The following is a 17,107-nucleotide window of genomic DNA, read 5'->3' on the forward strand; positions in this document are numbered from 1 at the left end:
AGTCTGGATTCAAATGACACCACGTCCTCCTTGGTCTCCTGTACTACATCCTTCAGGCTCCGTTACTGTCATCTTCTTTTGTCCTTGCCCATAAATTCTACTGTATTCTGTCCCTGAGACCTCAGCCTTCTCCCAATCACCACATGCTAAATTTTCACTCTTCACCCCTTTGGCTGTGCAGGCATGCTGGGAGTTGTAGTTTTGCAACAGCTGGAGGCACACTGGTTGGGAAACACTGCACTAGTGTACACTACGTAGGACAGCAGAATACCAACCCCTACCTGCTTTCACCAGCGCCTTAAGGGGTTCCAGGGTTCCTGATTGCTCTATGCTGCATTTACTGTGATTCTATAAAAAATCCAGAGGACTACTAAGACATATATCACGATACCAAGTGCAAACCCAAAGGTATTCCAAAAAACAATATTATCCATACCCAGCGATCATAGGAATCACGTGGTTGGGGTTCTTACCTCTCAAATATGGCTCGACCTTAAGTAGACCTTTTATACTTCCTCACAGTCCAGATCCCAGGCATAAAGGCAAAGGAGACACAGATAGATTTGTAAGAATAAGCTTCTTACCTTAACAGCGCTGTTTTTAGATCATCTGTGCGTCCTGGACCCTCTCCTTAATTGGTCGGAGTTGTTGGGAGGAGTCCACTGGTCGAGCCCCACGTTGATGGGGCCAAGAATTGTTAGGGCAAAACCCCTACTTCTATGATCTGCTGGGGTCCAAATCAGGTAAAGGTACGAGTACTCAGAAGAGATAAATGACAGAGGCTCAAGGTTGTATCAGAATGATCTCTCATCTTTATTGGATGGATACAAAATATTTATACCCATTTTATAGAACTCAAGGCACCACAGATATCGTCATTTTATGTAAGCATCGCGTGATTAATAATAATGATAATAACTTATTTTTGATGTTTGCAAGTCAAGCACATTTAATTACAAAAAACCTTATCTTATCCTTGAGTTGTTTATCCTTGAGAAGTATCTAGAACCAGTTGTACTCCCAGAACATCAGACACACATAGTTCTGAGAACTAACACGTAATTCACTTTGTTTGTCTCAAGTACACATGGCTCGGCAATTCTCCATTCTGACCTAAAATAAACCAGCAAAGTAAAATGGAATCCAGGATACAAAATGAAGGTGCAATCCCTCACAATTGTAAAAAAGTACAAACAGTGGACAGTACAAGATTGGAAATGGGTACCGTATTTTTCGCCGTATAAGACGCACTTTCCCCCCCCCAAAAGTGGGGGGGAAATAGCAGTGCGTCTTATACGGTGAATGCTGCTGATTTTGCTGAGTTTTCAATTATACACCCGCCACGATGCCGTGCGGCGGGTGTATCAGCTGTGAGGGAGGTGGGACTGGGTGCCGGCATCTGCTTTTATAATGACAGCGGGGCCCGTGCAGTGACTGTATTCTACTACACGGGCCCCGCTCACTGTATAATCCTATGTCTAATAGTGAATTGTAATTGTATGTAATCGCATAAGGAGCGCTGTGTATTACTGGTACTTACAACTACAAGCGCTCGCCGCTCGTTAGGTAGCAGAGAGGAGGGAGGCCGGGAGGACGGACGCTGGCAGCGTGAGTCATATGTCATGCGCCTGCGCCGCCCACTTTATAAATGAAGCAGGCGGCGCAGGCGCATGACGTATGACTCACGCTGCCAGCACATGTCCTCCCGGCCTGCCTCCTCCCTCCTCTCTGCTACCTACCGAGCGGTGAGCGCTTGTAGTTGTAAGTACCGGTAATACACAGCGCTCCTTATGCGATTACATACAATTACAATTCACTATTAGACATAGGATTATACAGTGAGCGGGGCCCGTGTAGTAGAATACAGTCACTGCACGGGCCCCGCTGTCATTATAAAAGCAGATGCCGGCCCCCAGCGTGTATTGAGGGTCATTCACTACAGGGACACTTATGGAGGGGATCTGTGGATGACACATAGCATAAGATGCTATATATGTGTCATCCACAGATCCTCCCCATAACTGTGTCATACACAGATCCCCATAACAGTGCCATCCACAGATCCCCCATAAGTGTCACCCACAGATCCCCCATAAGTGTCACCCACAGATCCCCCATAAGTGTCACCCACAGATCCCCCATATGTGTCACCCACAGATCCCCCATAACAGTGCGTCACCCACAGATCCCCCATAACAGTGCGTCACCCACAGATCCCCATAACAGTGCGTCACCCACAGATCCCCCATAAGTGTCACCCACAGATCCCCCATAAGTGTCACCCACAGATCCCCCATAACAGTGCGTCACCCACAGATCCCCCATAACAGTGCGCCATCCACAGATCCCCCATAACAGTGCCATCCACAGACCACAATTAGTTCAAAACCCACCAAAAGCACACCTTTTGGTTGAAAATATTATTTTTCTTATTTTCCTCCTCAAAAACCTAGGTGCGTCTTATAGGGCGAAAAATACGGTAATTTAGAGCGCTGAGTTGAAAGTTAATAGACTGGGCTGTAAAGGATGCATATGGGTCTGGAAGAAACAAGAGAAAAGGGGGCTAACGGATTGAGAAATTGAAGGAACTGTCAAGTTTAGTGGAGGAAGCCTGATGATATGGGGTTGTTTCACAGCCAAAGGCGTTGGATACTTGACCAGGATCTATAGTGGTCTCAAAGCTATATGTGAGTATCCTACAAGACGAGTTACTTCATACACTCGAGTACTATGGGTATGAAAAGGACAACATAATGTTCCTGCAGGACAATGACCCGAAGCATACATCGAGGTGGGTAAAGAAATGGTTCAATAACAATGAAGTAGAGGTGCTAGATTGGTCCCCAGACCTCAACCCAATTGAATAATTGTGGCTAGAGTTGAAGAAAAAGCTGTATTCGTACCCAAGTGAGTCGAACAGTATGCACCAACATTGGGAATATGTAGAAGAGACCTGGGAACAGATTTCGGGTCGAGACATGCTTGAATCTGATCAAGAGCATGCCCAGAAGAATTCAGACAGTGTTGAAAGACAAAGGTGGATTTACAAAATAATAAAATTTTAAATTTATAATTTTAAATTGCAAAACAGTAACAATGCAGTTACATGACAAGAATCTGCATAACTAATCATATGCTGAATATTCGCTAGTTCAATTTATGTATGAGATAGCCAAGATGATTGTCTATAAAATGATGGTATTCTCACGTTCGAAGCTGTAGTGGATGGTGAGATATGGAGCCTAAAAGTCAAAAGTTCTAAACATTGTTACCCTTTTGCTTGTCAGTGTATGTAATAGTTGATTAAACTGTAATCGAGCATCAAGTAGACCTACAATATATAAGAATGGTGGTGCCACAAGTATCCTCCATTGACTCTCCGTGTAAAAATACATACCTAATTCTAGGTATGCTGCAGATTTTGACAGCATGCCCTATCTGTTGCAACAATGCACCTCATATCCACCTCAGATTTAATTCGTTGCAATGCAAAGTGTGAAATCCGTGGCTATATCAGCAACAAAATCAGAATGTCACACATGCAGAATTCATTTTAGATTTTTAAGCTGGCTCCACAGCATAATTTTTGCGTTGTGTGTGAACCGAGCCTTTATCACAGACAATCCACTCAATTTCTGGGCCTTCTTACTCATGGTCAAAGTCTATACCAAAATGAAAACTGATGCTCAAGGAACCTTTCATTTTACTCCTGCACCCACTATATAACTGTGCTGTAAGGGTATTTTGTACTGATTGTTTCTGACCCCTTATTTCAGTTTTAATATTCTGTGTAATAAAGTCCTCCTTGTAATGTAGTGGGTTAGGGATAGTTAGATCATACCCATCCAGGGGCGTACATAGAAATCATTGGGCCCCATAGCAAGAATCTGAATTGGGCCCCCTAACTTCGGCCACTACCCACCCCTGCCAATACCCATCCCAGCCAATAGCAGGCCGGGAATGAAATGAGCCTCCCTAGCGTCACCCGTGATGCTAAGGAGGCTCGTTCCCATTGTGGCCTGCTATTGACTGCCCCCCACGTTTCTGGATGTTTTCATTCATGTGACAGAGGGATGCAGTGGTGGCCATGTGGGCATCAGTGACGCGGGTGCCGGGAGCGGGCAAAGTATTACCTGTATGAGGTGCCCTGGCATTTTTGGGGGAATTATAGGGTTTGAATAACCCCTTTAACTCCTTGCTGCTGATGCTTAGTTTACCATGAGGAAAAAATAGCCATTTATCATGAATAATGACTTGAGTATAAGTTGATATTGTTGTCATAACGTGCAAGAAATAAAAGCGTGAACATCATACGTTATACACAAAAAACATGATATATTACAAGTTACACACCAATAATGTTGTTAAACCTTGCATACACCAGTAACTCCACCATATAGTGCTTCTCCCATACACTATGCACAAATAACATAATTTGTGGTCGGATCGGCTATCAGAAAGGTGAACCTAACCTATCTAACCCTATCTACAACAAGCAGTGGAGTTATGCCATAACTGCCGTGGTAGGGCAGCCTAAAGGGGCCAAAAAGAGCAGACGTTGTTTAGAGTAAATATATACATACCGTTACGACACCCGATTTTGAACGGAAAAGACCTTTCACGATGAAGGTGCGGAATATACCGTATATATCACAGTGACTTCCATCTACCTTACCTCTTTGTCATGTGCACCGCCACATCGTTCTTGGAGATGGTTAATGCTGATGCAATTGAAAGAGTGGCTGGTAACCTGGAACGATTTACTACTATGTTAATTAACATATGACCATATTACGAAAAGGTCTGAATCCTGAGAGCTGCAGACTGAAACAAACAATGGTGAATCTGTTGGAAGGGCCTAGATGAACTCCAACCATCCGCCAAGGGCCCTGATCGGGCACCGACTGTTCCTGGTGGCAAAATACTTTACCTCTACTTATTCCCCAGGCCACACTTTCTATTAAGGGCCCAAAAGTCAGAACATGGAGTCTGCCGTCTTACTGTAGTAGTAAATTAAGTGAAATGTGTAAACCCACCAGGCCTGGGGAACCATCCACAGGAATACATGGCTATTTCGATTAACGAGCTAATGTTGCCTGTAATAAGGACAGAACGTACACATAATACCTGCAGTTGTGACAGAAAATAAGCTGACGGTCGTGATAAACTATGTATGCTGCGCCTGTAGTCGTGATAAGACTTGTCGTGTCAGAAGACACGACAGACTTCGTAAACTGCGCCTTATTACTGTACCTCCTACTGGAAGATGGACCGATACCCAGGACTTAGGCCGGACACCAACACCCTCAGCCCGAGTTTGTAGATGAAGTAAGCATGCCTGGGAGAAGATGATGTCCGCAAAGGCAGGCTTGGGATAACTGCTTATAAAGAAAACAATGAAAACCCAACAACCTAGAAAATAAAAGTCAGGGAAAACAATAACGTGAGTGAGACTCTAATGGCACAAGCCACGCGTGCGAGCCACCACAAGAAAATTGTATTGCGAGTCACAGATGACTGAGCCATGCGAGCGGGTCTGAAGGCAGAAAAAGACATGGAACTTACTTGTTGTGGGACCACGCAGACGGCCTCGAATGGCGGAGTTATGTGTGTAAAATTTAAACAGAGAAGCCATGCGTGAGAGACTAATGGCGGAGTCATATGTAACACTAAAAGGGAGAAGCCATGCGTGAGAAAGACTAATGGCGGAGTCATATGTAACACTAAAAGGGAGAAGCCATGCGTGAGAGACTCTAATGGCGGAGCCATGCGTGAGAGACTCTAATGGCGGAGTCATATGTGTAACACTAAAAGGGAGAAGCCATGCGTGAGAGACTAATGGCGGAGTCATATGTGTACAACTAAAACTGAGAAGCCATGCGTGAGAGACTAATGGCGGAGCAATGCGTGTAAAACTAAAACAGAGAAGTAATGGCAGAACTCTAATGGCAGAACCATGCGTGAGAGACTCATGGCAGTGTCACGAGGGTATCAAGAGCCACGTCTGACTCCGTTATACCCGGGGTCAGGAAGTCGCAGCGGGTGGCTGCGCGCTCTATAGCTAAAGATCATGGTGTTTCTTAGTTATTGTTTTCTGTGTTTGCCTTGCTATCCTTTTTGTCTCTCTCAGGGATCCGTAGCTTCTCCTCCTCAGCTGTTTCGTGTCTGCCACTCCCTACCTCCTTATATTCTCCCCTCACACTTCTCTAGTTGCCAGTTATAGAGCTTCCTGCCTGGACATCTATACTGACCCACTGGAGTGGTTAATCCTGGTTGTTGTTCCTGTGTGCTACCCTCCGGATCCCTGTTGGGCTTATTGTTGTCTCCTGTTGTCACCCACCTGGGATTATATGTTGAGTCTGTGTTGTCTGTCCTTCCCTTGGTGTTTTCCCTTAGAGCTAGTGGTGCGGACTAGTGTTCCCACCGCCCTGTTCACTACCTAGGGCTCAGCTCAGGGAAAGCCAGGGCTTTAGGCACGTGATCGGCGTACGGGTGAGGAACCCGTCTAGGGACGTCAGGGCAGCCAGGTGCCAGCCGCCAGGTGAGTCAGGGGTCACCATCTTCCCTCTCACTTGGGCAGGGCCTTCCTTGTTCCCTCCCTCTGTGTCACGTATGTGATAGCCACGCCGACCGTGATATTATAACTGGCCATTACTTTTTGAGAAAAAATAAATAAATAAAAATTATATAATTTTTTATTTGTTGTTTTTTTTTTTCTCTACTTAGAATCCAATATGGATCCTATTGATGCCTTGGCAGAACAGCTTCAAAGCCTGTCTTTGGAGGTGGCAGGATTGAAGGCGTCTGTTCTCCAACAACAGCAGCAAATGCAGCAGACCGCACCCCCAGCGGTTGCTATGGGTAACCAGGTTGTTACAGAACCCAAGGTTGCTCTTCCCGACAGATTTTCTGGGGGAAGGGACAAATTTGCAACGTTCCGTGAGGCCTGCAAATTATATTTTAAGTTGCGCCCTTACTCCTCAGGTCATGAAGAACAGCGGGTTGGGATTGTCATTTCCCTGCTTCAGGGGGATCCGCAATCCTGGGCGTTCTCGTTACCCCCTGGTTCTCAGGCTCTTTGGTCAGTGGAGGGATTTTTTGGGGCTTTGGGTCTCATATATGATGACCCCGACCGAGTCGCCCTGGCTGAGTCTAAGTTACGGAGACTCCTACAGGGAGATCGGTCAGCAGAGGAATATTGCTCAGAGTTCCGTAGGTGGGCTACGGATACTCAGTGGAACGACCCGGCTCTCAGGAGTCAGTTCTGCTCTGGGTTATCTGAAAGGGTTAAGGATGCACTGGCGCTGTATGAGACCCCCCTTTCCCTTGATGCTGTTATGTCCCTCTCTATCAGAATAGATAGACGTCTTAGGGAGAGATCGAAAATTCCGGAGCAATTGGTTACCTCTCCAAAGCAACAGTCAGCCTGTACTGACTTAGATGAGCCTATGCAGCTAGGCGGAACTTCTCGTCAGGTCCGTCCTCCCGAGGTTCGCCGTAGGGGGGGGGGCTTGTTTTTTCTGTGGGGGGAGGGGTCATTCCATTAATGTCTGTCCCTCCTTTCTCAAAAACAAAAGACCGTCGGAAAACTACTAACCCCGGGCTGTGCGGAGGATGTCAGCCGGGGGGGTATACGTTTCCTCCATACGAACATCTCAATTTGTGTTACCAGCGGTCATTGTTTTTGGTGTTAAGACGGAGTCTATTTCTGTTTTTCTAGACAGTGGAGCAGGGGTAAACTTGATTGATGCCCATTTTGCCCGCACTATGGGTTTGTCTCTCTGTACGCTGCAGAGACCTATTCCCGTATTCGCTATAGATTCTGCTCCTCTGTCTCAGAGAAACCTCACCCACATTGTTCGTAATTTACACCTTCGGGTAGGGGACCACCATAATGAGTGTCTTTCATGTTACGTTCTGGAGGGCCTTCCCTCTCCGGTGGTATTGGGTCTTCCCTGGTTGGTAGCGCACAATCCAGTGGTGGATTGGCAGGCCAGGGAGATATTGGAGTGGAGTGAGCATTGCAGAGAGAATTGCTTAAATAACAATTGCTTAATCGCCTCCATAGCTTCCCTACCTACATTTATTTCGGACTTTGAGGACGTTTTTTCTGAAAAGGGTTGTCAGAAACTACCACCTCATCGTCCTTATGATTGCCCGGTTAACCTGATTCCCAGGGCAAAATTACCCAAGTCCAGGTTGTATAATCTTTCGGGTCCCGAGAGACAAGCCATGAAAGATTATATCTCCAAGAGTCTGGCTAAGGGACACATCAGACCCTCTTCTTCACCCGTGGCTGCAGGGTTTTTCTTTGTTAAAAAGAAAGATGGGGGCCTGCGTCCTTGCTTAGATTTCCGTGAGTTAAACCAGATAACCATCCGTGACCCATACCCTCTTCCTCTCATTCCTGACCTTTTTAATCAGATTGCGGGTGCTAAGTGGTTCTCCAAACTTGATCTTAGGGGGGCCTACAATCTGATTCGTATCAAGGAAGGGGATGAGTGGAAGACAGCTTTTAACACCCCTGAGGGGCATTATGAAAATCTAGTTATGCCTTTCGGTCTGACCAATGCCCCTGCTGTCTTCCAACATTTCGTTAATGATATTTTTAGTCATCTCATCGGCAGGTTTGTAGTCATATACCTAGATGATATCTTAATTTATTCGGCTGATCTGAAAACACATGAGGTGCATGTCAGGCAAGTACTGCAGGTCCTACGGACGAATAAATTATATGCGAAAATTGAAAAATGTGTCTTCGCTGTTCAGGAATTACAGTTCCTGGGATATCTATTATCTGCTTCAGGTTTCCGCATGGATCCTGGGAAGGTCCAAGCAATTTTAGATTGGGATCTTCCTGAGAACCTTAAAGCCCTACAACGGTTTTTGGGTTTCGCTAATTTCTATAGAAAGTTCATTAAAAATTATTCAGTGATCGTTAAACCCCTTACCGACATGACTAGGAAGGGGACGGATTTTTCCAAATGGTCTGACGCCGCTAAAGATGCATTTTCCTCTCTAAAGGAGAGGTTTACCTCGGCACCTGTTCTAATTCAACCTGATGTCTCCCAGCCTTTTATTGTCGAGGTAGATGCGTCAGAGGTGGGAGTGGGAGCTGTATTGTCTCAGGGTCCGTCTCCTGGCAAATGGCGTCCTTGCGCTTTCTTTTCCAAAAAATTATCTTCTGCAGAGAAGAATTATGATATTGGAAATAGGGAACTGTTGGCGATTAAACTGGCGCTTGAAGAGTGGCGTCACTTCTTAGAGGGAGCAGTCCACCCCGTCACGGTGATTACGGATCACAAGAACCTTCTGTACCTAGAATCGGCTAAACGTCTCACCCCTAGACAAGCTAGGTGGTCGCTATTCTTTACCAGATTTAACTTTGTAATCACCTATCGTCCTGGGGCAAAAAATACCAAGGCAGACGCATTATCTCGTAGTTTCCCTGGAGGGGGTAATGTTTGTGATCCGGTACCTATTTTACAAAGAGGAGTGGTTGTCTCTGCTGTACACTCTGTTCTAGAGGGAAAGGTGTTAGAGGCTCAGGGGGACGCCCCGGCCTCTTGCCCCTCAGAGAAATTGTTTGTACCGTTAAACCTGCGTCTTGAATTATTAAAAGAACATCATAATTCGGCACTTGCTGGACACCCGGGTAGTAAAGCAACCTTGGAGCTTTTATCTCGTCGTTTTTGGTGGCCAAGGTTGCGTCAGGATGTAATGGATTTCGTGTCTACTTGTTCTACTTGTGCACGCGCGAAAGTCTCTCATACACGTCCAGCAGGGTCTTTATTGCCACTTTTCATTCCCAATAGGCCATGGACACATCTGTCTATGGATTTCATCACTGACTTACCGTTGTCGGCGGGTAAAACAGTTATCTTGGTAGTAGTAGACAGGTTTAGCAAAATGGTACACTTTATTGCGTTACCCGCACTTCCTAATGCTAAAACTCTTGCTCAGGTGTTTATCAGTGAAATCGTGAAGCTTCACGGGGTCCCTTCCGATGTGGTTTCGGATCGGTGAACCCAGTTTATTTCTAAGTTTTGGAAAGCTTTTTGTTCCCGTTTGGGGGTTCACTTGTCCTTTTCCTCAGCTTTCCATCCTCAGTCGAATGGACAGACTGAGCGTACCAACCAAAACCTAGAAACATATTTAAGGTGTTTTGTGTCTGAAAACCAAGAGTTGTGGTCATCATACTTACCGTTAGCTGAGTTTGCCATAAATAATCATTATCAGGAGTCCACCGGCAAGTCACCATTCCTTGGTGCATACGGTTTTCATCCCCAATTTTGTACTTTCAAAGAGGGGGGGTCTTCTGGGGTTCCCGAAGAGGAAAGGTTTTCTTCATCTCTTTCATCGGTATGGCAGAAGGTGCAAGTTAACTTGAAAAAGATGAGTGGTAAATATAAATGCATGGCCGATAAGAAACGGTCGCCAGGTCCGGACCTAGGAGTGAATGACTATGTGTGGTTGTCTACTAGGAATATTAAGTTGAAGGTTCCTTCTTGGAAACTGGGTCCTAGGTTCATTGGTCCCTATAAAATAGTAACCGTCATTAACCCTGTGGCTTTTCGCCTGGAGCTACCTCAGACTTTTAAGATCCATAACGTCTTCCATAAATCGTTACTCAAGAAGTATGTTCCACCTCTAGAACCATCGCCGCTGCCACCTCCTCCTGTTATTGTGGATGGTAATCTGGAGTTTTAAATAGCCAGAATTGTTGATTCTCGTCGGGTCCGCCGCTCTCTTCAGTATCTTGTGCATTGGAGGGGTTACGGTCCCGAGGAAAGAATGTGGGTTCCAGCGTCAGAGGTAAACGCCAACAGGTTAATTCAGACTTTCCATGCCTCTCATCCGGAGAGACCTGGTCCTGAGTGTCCGGAGGCCCCTCGTGAAAGGGGGGGTACTGTCACGAGGGTATCAAGAGCCACGTCTGACTCCGTTATACCCGGGGTCAGGAAGTCGCAGCGGGTGGCTGCGCGCTCTATAGCTAAAGATCATGGTGTTTCTTAGTTATTGTTTTCTGTGTTTGCCTTGCTATCCTTTTTGTCTCTCTCAGGGATCCGTAGCTTCTCCTCCTCAGCTGTTTCGTGTCTGCCACTCCCTACCTCCTTATATTCTCCCCTCACACTTCTCTAGTTGCCAGTTATAGAGCTTCCTGCCTGGACATCTATACTGACCCACTGGAGTGGTTAATCCTGGTTGTTGTTCCTGTGTGCTACCCTCCGGATCCCTGTTGGGCTTATTGTTGTCTCCTGTTGTCACCCACCTGGGATTATATGTTGAGTCTGTGTTGTCTGTCCTTCCCTTGGTGTTTTCCCTTAGAGCTAGTGGTGCGGACTAGTGTTCCCACCGCCCTGTTCACTACCTAGGGCTCAGCTCAGGGAAAGCCAGGGCTTTAGGCACGTGATCGGCGTACGGGTGAGGAACCCGTCTAGGGACGTCAGGGCAGCCAGGTGCCAGCCGCCAGGTGAGTCAGGGGTCACCATCTTCCCTCTCACTTGGGCAGGGCCTTCCTTGTTCCCTCCCTCTGTGTCACGTATGTGATAGCCACGCCGACCGTGATAGGCAGAGCCTTGCATGTAACACTAAAAGGGAGAAGCCATGCGTGAGAGACTAATGGCGGAGTCATATGTAACACTAAAAGGGAGAAGCCATGCGTGAGAGACTAATGGCGGAGTCATATGTGTAAAACTAAAACGGAGAAGCCATGCGTGAGAGACTAATGGCGGAGCAATGCGTGTAAAACTAAAACAGAGAAGTAATGCGTGAGAGACTCTAATGGCGAAGCCATGCGTGAGAGGCTCTAATGGCGTAGTCATATGTGTAAACCTAAAACGGAGAAGCCATGCGTGAGAGACTCTAATGGCGGAGTCATGCGTGAGAGACTCTAATGGCGGAGTCATGCGTGTAAACCTAAAAACGGAGAAGCCATGCGTGAGAGACTAATGGCGAAGCCATGCGTGAGAGGCTCTAATGGCGGAGTCATGTGTGTAAAACTAAAACGGAGAAGCCATGCGTGAGAGACTCTAATTGTGGAGTCATGTGTGTAAAACTAAAACGGAGAAGCCATGCATGAGAGACTAATGGCGGAGCCATGCGTGAGAGACTCTAATGGCGTAGTCATATGTGTAAACCTAAAAACGGAGAAGCCATGCGTGAGAGACTCTAATGGCGGAGCCATATGTGTAACACTAAACCAGAGAAGCCATGCATGAGAGACTCTAATGGCGGAGTCATATGTGTAAACCTAAAAACGGAGAAGCCATGCGTGAGAGACTCTAATGGCGGAGCCATATGTGTAACACTAAACCAGAGAAGCCATGCGTGAGAGACTCTAATGGCGGAGTCATATGTGTAAACCTAAAAACGGAGAAGCCATGCGTGAGAGACTCTAATGGCGAAGCCATGAGTGAGAGGCTCTAATGGCGTAGTCATATGTGTAAACCTAAAACGGAGAAGCCATCCGTGAGAGACTCTAATGGTGGAGCCATGCGTGAGAGACTCTAATGGCGGAGTCATGCGTGTAAACCTAAAAACGGAGAAGCCATGCGTGAGAGACTAATGGCGAAGCCATGCGTGAGAGGCTCTAATGGCGGAGTCATGTGTGTAAAACTAAAACGGAGAAGCCATGCGTGAGAGACTAATGGCGGAGCCATGCGTGAGAGACTCTAATTATGGAGTCATGTGTGTAAAACTAAAACGGAGAAGCCATGCATGAGAGACTAATGGCGGAGCCATGCGTGAGAGACTCTAATGGCGTAGTCATATGTGTAAACCTAAAAACGGAGAAGCCATGCGTGAGAGACTCTAATGGCGGAGTCATATGTGTAACACTAAACCAGAGAAGCCATGCATGAAAGACTCTAATGGCGGAGTCATATGTGTAAACCTAAAAACGGAGAAGCCATGCGTGAGAGACTCTAATGGCGGAGCCATATGTGTAACACTAAACCAGAGAAGCCATGCGTGAGAGACTCTAATGGCGGAGTCATATGTGTAAACCTAAAAACGGAGAAGCCATGCGTGAGAGACTCTAATGGCGGAGCCATATGTGTAACACTAAACCAGAGAAGCCATGCGTGAGAGACTCATGGCGGAGCCATGCGTGAGAGACTCTAATAGCGTTTTTTTTATTTTTATAAACCAATTATGCAGCACCAGTATGACTTGGGGACTCGCATAACCATGACCCTCTCCGACAATAAACCTAGGATGCTAACCAGCCTACAACCATATTGTACCCCTAACGAACAACATGAGGAACGGTCATCGGGCCCCCGAAGCCATGAGGCCCCTCGAAGCCAAGAGACTGACCTGGAGGACCTTACAGTGACGATAAGTAATTAAAACGTGAGCCAGACCTAATGGAAAATGCATAGACATTAGTGATCCGAACCACTTGCATGAACGAAACATTAACCAACCGCGAACCGTGAAATTGAAACAGATGGGAGAAAAACAAGAGCCAGAGGCATTGCAGTTCGTTAAGAAAAGACCCTTGTCGTGACAAACTAATGAACAACTGTGAAAACATAGTAGGAACTTACTCCTATTGGCCCACTGTCCGCTAGGGAGCTATTTGGTTAACTGGGGCGGGAGATCAATCTGAGTGAATGCAAACCAGGATTAAAGAACACCAATTTTTTATTTATTTTTTCCCCCTCTCTCTTCCCCCCAAGTAAATAGAAAAAGGTAGGCCTAAGGAATGTAACAAACCACCGAGGAAAGAAACGTAAGCCTGAAAAGAAAGCAGCTATGTTTATCGGAAGAGCAGTATCAGAGCGGTGTGCTGATAGCCCTAGTAATAATACTGAGTAACCATTATGTAGCAATGAAAAGAAATGCAGCTTTAAGTGGAAGCAGAGTATAACACATGATGTAAGAACAAGTGGGTGAATGCAGCTCTGGATGTGGGTGGTGCCTAAAAACATGGTATGGGCACAGCTCTGAGTATGAGGAGCATGGTATAAAGCAGCCGTATGAATGCAATCTGAAAGTGAGCAGAGTATTAATGTAATGCAACAGCGTACGCATGAACGGAGCTCTAGTAGTGAATGGCATATAGGACAAAATGTAAATGCAGACACACGGACGTAGCTTTGAAGGTAACAATCCTAACCACGATCATTTGACCATTAGTGCCCAACCCCCTTCGCCCCAGAGCGCTACAAGTCACGGTCCGTGTAACCAAGTTTAAAGCTATTCTGTGGGAGAGTAGTAGAGGGGCATACAAGAGAGGTTCTGTGGGGTTCAGAAGGGAGATAATAGGTAACAGCAGGCTAGAGGGAGGTGGCAAACAGCTAGTGTCCTGCCTCAGATTCTTTCCTGCTGCAGTATTTATTTGCGACTGGCGGTGGGGGCGTGGCTTCATGGATGTGGGCGTGGCCGGTGAAGTTCTGTCTGCTTGAGTCTGACACGGAGGGTCGGGACATCAGCAGAGTGTGCTCTATTGTGTACAGAATGGGGGGGGGGAGGTTCAGAGGGGGTCCTGAGCATAGAGGAAGCAAGCAGGGCCCGGCCAGGACTGAACTGAGGAAAAATGGGCGTGCTTCCTCAATGCCCGATAAACTGTCTGCAGATGTAGGAGGCGGGGCCTTCCATGCGCACCGGTGTAACGTTACATTACCCTACTTCGTGAGATTTCCCTACCTCCTTACTTCCGGTCGCACCGCTAATGACGTTTTGAGGCGTTCCTGAGTTTTGACGATCTGCACATGCGCAAACTGACAGTTTAGGGAAAATCTCACAGCGGCGTTCAGCTGCACACCGGGACACTGCGCATGCTCCGGAGAGCCTCAGTAGGGAAATATTATGGCCCAGTGCGCAAGAGCGGCTAACTCCAGAAGATCCATCCGATCTCCACGCCTGCGCAGATCGCATGCGCAGATCGTCAAAACTCAGGAACGCCTCCTCACGTCATTAGCGGTGCTACCGGAAGTAAGGAGGTAGGGAAATCTCACGAAGCAGGGTAATGTAACGTTACAACGGGCCCCCCCATGCAATGGGCCACATAGCAGCTGTGTGGTCTGCCTATATGATAGGTACGCCACTGTACCCATCCCCCATTGTGCTGAGGCCACATTCCTGAAAAGTGGTTACCTCAGCGACATAAAGTAATAAGTAAGTAAGCATAAAGTAAGCTAACAAATAGGTGGTATAAACTAAAGACTAGACAGTATAAATGCTCAACAGATTTTTCATCCAGCATCAGCCTAAATCTGACACAGTATTAGACTGTCTCCATATCCTATATCCATTCTCAGAGTCCCTACCCATATCATAAACTGAGGTCATAATCCCTCACCTCTCCAGATAGATGATCTCCCGGGTGAGGTTTAATATCCTCTCAGTCATCTTACTTCTATCCATCACTAGTTGCTGACTCAAGGAAAACACCACTGTTCTGTTGAACAGAGGACATGCCAGTTAGGAGGATCCTGTATGATGTGGATGCCATGCTTAGCTACTACATGAGATATACATACAGTACAGACCAAAAGTTTGGACACACCTTCTCATTCAAAGAGTTTTCTTTATTTTCATGACTATGAAGGCATTAAAACTATGAATTAACACATGTGGAATTATATACATAACAAACAAGTGTGAAACAACTGAAAATATGTCATATTCTAGTTTCTTCAAAGTAGCCACCTTTTGCTTTGATTACTGCTTTGCACACGCTTGGCATTCTCTTGATGAGCTTCAAGAGGTAGTCCCCTGAAATGGTCTTCCAACAGTCTTGAAGGAGTTCCCAGAGATGCTTAGCACTTGTTGGCCCTTTTGCCTTCACTCTGCGGTCCAGCTCACCCCAGACCATCTCGATTGGGTTCAGGTCCGGTGACTGTTGAGGCCAGGTCATCTGGCGCAGCACCCCATCACTCTCCTTCATGGTCAAATAGCCCTTACTTTCAAAGTTTTCCCAATTTTTCAGCTGACTGACTGACCTTCATTTCTTAAAGTAATGATGGCCACTCGTTTTTCTTTACTTAGCTGCTTTTTTCTTGCCATAATACAAATTCTAACAGTCTATTCAGTAGGACTATCAGCTGTGTATCCACCTGACTTCTCCTCAACGCAACTGATGGTCCCAACCTCATTTATAAGGCAAGAAATCCCACTTATTAAACCTGACAGGGCACACCTGTGAAGTGAAAACCATTTCAGGGGACTACCTCTTGAAGCTCATCAAGAGAATGCCAAGAGTGTGCAAAGCAGTAATCAAAGCAAAAGGTGGCTACTTTGAAGAACCTAGAATATGACATATTTTCAGTTGTTTCACACTTGTTTGTTATGTATATATTTGCACATGTGTTAATTCATAGTTTTGATGCCTTCAGTGTGAATCTACAATTTTCATAGTCATGAAAATAAAGAAAACTCTTTGAATGAGAAGGTGTGTCCAAACTTTTGGTCTGTACTGTATGTATGATACAATACATGCTGAAACCATCGTTATTTTGACTCCTCCATCAGTAGCTTATCAGACACAGATGCCCCCTGGACTGAATTAGCCTTTCCAGACTGATGTGCTGTCATCATAAGGCCTCAAGGCCAAGGACCTTTCAATGGTTGGTGGCAATCTCAATAAACCTTCATTACCTTAAAAAAAAAAATGGTGAGGAAGCAAGAGCAAAAGGAAAACAGCGGCACTGCTCCTTTAGGAAAGTCACCCACGCCTCCTTCAACTCCGGAACTCCTAGACCCGCGGCTGCACAAGCGGACCCAGACAGTGTGGTGCTCAGCGTGACAAGAATAACACTTGACATGGAAGGTAGATAAAAGATGCGTGGCACTCACCAGGATCGAGTCTTCAAAGGAGCTTTATTGCTGACTAGCAGGGTAACATCAGCTGCACAGGCTGGGGAGCAGGACGGCCCAGGTGTGGAGAGGCGGTGACGGCCGTTTCACGCAGAATCGCGCTTCCTCGGACCGAAGAAGAGCGATTCTGCGCGAAACGGCCGTCACCGCCTCTCCACACCTGGGCCGTCCCGCTCCCCAGCCTGTGCAGCTGATGTTACCCTGCTAGTCAGCAATAAAGCTCCTTTAAAGACTCGATCCTGGTGAGTGCCGTGCATCTTTTATCTACCTTCCATGCCTT

General features: G+C 46.4%; 1 long non-coding RNA gene across 1 annotated transcript; it reads left to right on the forward strand.

The window, feature by feature from the left end:
* Positions 1–812: 812 nt before the first annotated feature.
* LOC121005407 lies at positions 813–15,622 on the forward strand. The gene is made up of 3 exons (XR_005779933.1): positions 813–1,041; positions 7,256–7,261; positions 15,611–15,622. It is a non-coding gene; the product is annotated as an uncharacterized LOC121005407 (long non-coding RNA).
* The last annotated feature ends 1,485 nt before the right edge of the window (positions 15,623–17,107 follow it).

This window comes from Bufo bufo, chromosome 6 (genome assembly GCF_905171765.1).
Source record: "Bufo bufo chromosome 6, aBufBuf1.1, whole genome shotgun sequence".
In the NCBI taxonomy this organism is placed as follows: domain Eukaryota; kingdom Metazoa; phylum Chordata; class Amphibia; order Anura; family Bufonidae; genus Bufo; species Bufo bufo.